Source organism: Capsicum annuum, unplaced genomic scaffold (genome assembly GCF_002878395.1).
Source record: "Capsicum annuum cultivar UCD-10X-F1 unplaced genomic scaffold, UCD10Xv1.1 ctg68481, whole genome shotgun sequence".
NCBI classification, from domain to species: domain Eukaryota; kingdom Viridiplantae; phylum Streptophyta; class Magnoliopsida; order Solanales; family Solanaceae; genus Capsicum; species Capsicum annuum.
The window spans coordinates 1-5782 of NW_025878021.1; the positions used below are offsets into that span (position 1 = coordinate 1).

A 5782-nucleotide genomic window follows, 5' to 3' on the forward strand; every position below is an offset into this window, starting at 1 on the left:
CCTGCCCCTCGCGCACCATCCGCGGCGTGCGGCGGGGGGACCTGTGCGTCTTCTGAAAAAAAAATGACTCTCGGCAACGGATATCTCGGCTCTCGCATCGATGAAAAACGTAGTGAAATGCGATACTTGGTGTGAATTGCAGAATCCCATGAACCATCGAGTCTTTGAATGCAAGTTTCGCCCAAAGCCATTAGGCCGAGGGCACGTCTGCCTGGGCGTCACGCATCGCGGCATTAGGAAAATTGGAACAGATTTCTTTCTCAAAATATTGTTAGAGATTAGATATTTTGGTAATCATCTCCGGGGTTTTTAGGGACTGCTCAACTTTCTTTACATGAATATCTTGTTTAAGACAATTGATGTGAGAAGAGAGTCTGTTAATTTTAAAAACAGTTCTGTCTTTAATAAGGTTACCTTCTTCTGAGGAGAGGGGCCGTAATAAAGGAAAGAATAAGCTTTGGTTTAAAGGAGTAGTACGAATTCCGTCGTAGTCACTCCAGTAAGGACCAATCTGGTTGACGAAAGGAATTCTTAGAATGATATCTTTAGTGATATCTTCGGTGATGACGAAGTCATTAACAAGGCAAACGCCATTGTTACAGACATGAGCTTTAGAGAGTTGATAATGGATTTCCATTTTCTCTCCTATGGCCGAGTAAAGACGAGAGGTACTCTTTTGAAGGTACTTTGTAGGCACAAGCCCCTTAACAATACAGTTACTGTCAGCACCCGTATTGAAGAGTGCGACTCTGTTAAGGACAAAGTCTTTGTTTATGACAATTTTTACGGCTATGTGTTCACTGTAGGCTTTTATGGCCGTAATAGCTTTGCCAGACGTGGAGGGAGAATCTGAGCCAGGAAAGGAACTAGGCTCTGGTTCTCTAAGGTAGTCATTTGGAATGATTGGGAAGGCCTTAGGAGACTCTGGAGGAGAAATCTTTTCTGGGGGAGAAATACTCTTTAGGACTTGATCTGTAAGAACGTTAAGCTCTACTTGGTCAAGACGAATTTTTAGATTCTTGATCTCTCCCTTTAGGGTGGAGATTTCTCCCTTGAGATCAGAAATAGATGGTTCTGCAGGTTTGTCGAATCTTGACATAACCTGTTTCATGCTAAAACGCTGAATAACGGGTTTGGGGGGTTTCTCTTCATGAGAAAGCATTAAACGTTTGAGTTATAGAAGATATTTATTTCTAGCCTCATCATCTTGGATATGCTCTATAATATCGAACAGGATTTCTTTAGGATTTCCTGAAATGACATTAACAGTCTTTTTGGTGCAGGTGCAGAATGTACCATTATAAGCGCACTCTTGGCCAGATTGATATTGATACGTCTCATAAGCAGCATTGATGAATTCTTCGTCGCTATAGTCATCACTGCACGAAGTATAGGAGTTCGAAGACTCAGAAGATTCAGGCGAATCCTCCATTATTGAGAATAAACTAGCTCTGGTTTCCTCAGAGAGATCTAACTGGTTTATTTTCTTTTTCTTGTTAGACATGCAATCTTTCGCCCTGTGGCCTGCCTTGCCACAAGTCCAACAAGTATCTTTAGCCTTAGGACCTTTTCGCTTGGCCTTCCGACTAGGCTTATAAGATTCTCTTTTGAAGGGTTTCTTGCTAGAGGTAGCCCTCTTGTGAGGTTTGGAGGACTTCTTTCTATGCCTTTTGCTAGGACTGGTGAATCCATAGTCTTGGCAAAAGGTTCCTAACCCGTACTTGGAAGTACTATCCCTCTTAAGTTGTTTCTTAAGTTTGAGGTCAGTTCAGAGATCGATCCCTACAGTGGTGATAAAACTGATTAAGTCGCCATAAGTTAGGATATCATAAGGAATCTTTCCTTTGAATCTATCCTTAATTTTGGTTCTAACCTTTTCTGCAAATAGAGAAGGGAGACCACTAATGAATCGTTCCTTCCAGAAATCGTTGTTCATGACCTTTACTAGGAAGGTATCTTTATACCATCGAAAGTCTGCTAGGTCTTTACAGGTAAGATTGTTGAGGATTTCCAAGCTCCTATCTTGGAATAATTTGGGCTCTCCTATGAAATGTCTTGCAATGTGGTATAGGAGAGTGGAACAAGCGTCTTCTTTTGCAATTTGCTCACGAATCTCTTGGCCATTTTCAGTCTTGACGACTGTTTCTACGGCTGTGGCTCCATAGATCAGATTTTTGATTTCATCAGTGAAGTAGTTGTCCCACCAATGTTTTATCATACCAGTGAAACCTGATACAATTACGGTAGTTGCTTCTTTATCAGTGGGTTCTCGAATTTTGTAAGACGTGATAGATACGCCCATTTCATGGAGTTTGTTGTAGATTTGGTGTTCAGCCAAACCATCAACATTCCATTCAGTTATTTCTCTACCATCATGGTTGAAGGTAGAGAGGTAAGGATTTTTCTCGAATTGAACGTCTGGAGGAGAAGGTTTTTTGTAGTAGTTTTTCTTCGTAGAAAAACAATCACTGGTAAGTTTAGCAAGAGAGTTTTTTTGATTGCTAGACTCATCTTTCTCAAAAATTTTAAACTTAGAAAGCTTATCGTTAATTTGCTCCAAGACTTTTCCTAAAACCTTGAAGTCATCACTGAGATTTGGGAATTTCTCCTTTCGGAATTCAGGAATCTTGAAGATGGGGTTGGTTATAGGATTAGGACCTGGAGTGCCTTTTTCAGGAGCGGGGGAGCTAAAAGGAAGTATCAAATTTTTAGTTTCTCCTATTTGCTGGGAGATAGTGTGAAGGACCTGATTAGTATAGTTGTTTTGTTCAACTATCCTATCGAGGTCTCTATTGATAGGGGCTGAAAGAGGCCTATCATGCTCTTCTTGAAGGGTGAAGCATTGAGGACTTCATTGGAATGAGGGATTTTTATCCCTTCGAGAGGAAGAGTAACAGATTCAACTATCTTGTTACTCTGGGTATACCATTTGTTAATGATAACGTTGAGGGATTCATTTTGATTTTCCATTTTGCCGGTGAACTCGAACCATCGGAAGAACTCGATGTCACATCGGAGTTTTTTCATATCAGCTATCCATAGCCGACGAAACTCCTTTTGCAGCTCCTTAGAATAGGTACAGGTATACCATCTTCTTTTTACGGCATCCTTCGGGTGATACCAGCGTACTTCAAGAGCCTTTAGGTCTGGAGTGTACTCTTCATCAACTTTGATGATGAGTAGGCTGGGATCAGTCCTAATTTTCGGACGGGATATGGAAGGGGGAGGTTCCATATCTGAGGCTGTAGGACTGCCTGGATCAGAATTTTCAGGTTCTAGGGACTCATGGACCCTGGTGGGTTGCTGATAATAAACTTTTGGGACGGAGCTAGAGAAGTCTACTCCTCTTACTTTGCCCTTGTCATTGTTATTATCATTGTTGTCACTGCCCTCCTAGGTTTTTGAGGTGGAAGCTCGATGCGAGACAGACCGTCGAAACGAAGAGTTACGAGGAGTGTCAAAGCCGAGGAATTTTAAATCAATCGAGCCATCAGGATGCTGAATAAGTCGTTGTATTTGAGATTTTTCGGGGTAGGACCGAATAGGTTGAGTGATAGCATCAAAGTGCCATTCATTACTATGGATGACTTCTTCCCAAACCAAGGGCTTAGGTACAAAGACATTGGTTCTGTCTTTATTGGCCTCCATTAGAGTGGTGACGCCTCTAGGACTCGTGAATCTAGCTTGGGGTGCTAGTGTGGTACCCATCAGTCGATAGTATACTCTGTATATTATCGCGATTTCTCTAGTGTTTTCCTTACTGTTCATGTTTTTTGTTTTAACGTTAAGAGTTAAAACATCCATGATGTTAGGATCATTAATGTCCACTGAGAAATTAGGGTAACAATTAAAGTATACCGGGCTGTCGGCTAGGTTACTTTGGATGACTCCTAAGAGTGAATCGTCAAAATTAAGAGACGAGCATCTCTTAGAATAGCACAGACAGGGATGTCTAGACCCTGTTGAAAGAGTGGCTTAATGGCCACTTGGACAAGGCCGATATGCAGATAATGAAACTGATTTTTAAATCGGTTTATATCAAGGTCATTTAAAATTTGAATAATTTCTAAAGAATTGTTGATAGCAACGGTAGACTCAGAGGTCTTAATATTATGTTTTTTGAAAAAACTGAATTTTTCGATTTGGTAAATCGTACTAAAGGACTCTTCTGGAATGCTCCAGTTTTGAAGATTATTTTCAATAGTAGAAATCGGAGTTGCTTTGGAAGATAGGTTGATTGTATTTTTGGTATGAGTGTTGGGATTCAGTAATCTTGAAGATGGGGTTGGTAGTCCCGTCACTAAGATAACACTTAAGATAAGTCTGTTATAAAGCCATTAAGACTAGATTAGATCCCATAAGCCTTCGATGTATTGTTTTAATTTGTTACAGGTTGTATCATAATTGATAATTGTTTTATGCTTTCTTATGTAAAAATTGTTTGCTTTCCCAGTCAGTCTCTAGACAGTATTTTCAAATATGAATCCCAATATTCATACCAAAAATACTATCAACCTATCTTCCAAAGCAACTCCGATTGCTACTATTGAAAATAATCTTCAAAACTGGAGCATTCCAGAAGAGTCCTTTAGTACGATTTACCGAATAGGAAAATTCAGTTTTTTCAAAAAACATAATATTAAGACCTCAGAGTCTACCGTTGCTATCAACAATTCTTTAGAAATTATTCAACTTTTAAATGACCTTGATATAAACCGATTTAAAAATCAGTTTCATTATCTGCATATCGGCCTTGTCCAAGTGGCCATTAAGTCACTCTTTCGACAGGGTTTAGACATCCCTGTCTGTGCTATTCTAAGAGATGCTCGTCTCTTAAATTTTGACGATTCACTCTTAGGAGTCATCCAAAGTAACCTAGCAGACGGCCCGGTATACTTTAATTGTTACCGTAATTTCTCAGTGGACATTAATGATCCTAACATCATGGATGTTCTAACTCTTAACGTTAAAACAAAAAACATGAACAGTAAGGAAAACACTAGAGAAATCGCGATAATATACAGAGTATACGATCGACTGATGGGTACCACTCTAGCACCCCAAGCTAGATTCACGAGTCCTAGGGGCGTCACCACTCTCATGGAGGCCAATAAAGACAGAACCAATGTCTTTGTACCTAAGCCCTTGGTTTGGGAAGAAGTCATCCATAGTAATGAATGGCACTTTGATGCTATCACTAAACCCATTCGGTCCTACCCCAAAAAATCTCAAATACAACGAGTTATTCAGCATCCTGATGGCTCGATTGATTTAAAATTCCTCGGCTTTGACACTCCTCATTACTCTTCGTTTCGACGGTCTGTCTCTCATCGAGCTTCCACCTCAAAAACCCAGAAGGGCAGTGACAACAATGATAATAACAATGACAAGGGCAAAGTAAGAGGAGTAGACTTCTCTGGCCCCGTCCCAAAAGTTTAGTATCAGCAACCCACCAGGGTCCATGAGTCCCTAGAACCTGAAAATTATGATCCAGGCAGTCCTACAGCCTCAGATATGGAACCTCCCCCTTCCATATCCCGTCCGAAAATTAGGACTGATCCCAGCCTACTCGTCATCAAAGTTGATGAAGAGTTCACTCCAGACCTAAAGGCTCTTGAAGTACGCTGGTATCACCCGAAGGATGCCGTAAAAAGAAGACGGTATACCAGTACCTATTCTAAGGAGTAGCAAAAGGAGTTTGGTCGGCTATGGATAGCTGATATGAAAAAACTCCGATGTGACATCGAGTTCTTCCGATGGTTCGAGTTCAGCGGCAGAATGG

General features: G+C 40.7%; 1 non-coding gene across 1 annotated transcript; it reads left to right on the plus strand.

Annotated features, from left to right (window-relative positions):
* Nucleotides 1–65: 65 nt before the first annotated feature.
* LOC124894034 lies at nucleotides 66–221 on the plus strand. Its single transcript, XR_007050982.1, has one exon. It is a non-coding gene; the product is annotated as a 5.8S ribosomal RNA (ribosomal RNA).
* The last annotated feature ends 5561 nt before the right edge of the window (nucleotides 222–5782 follow it).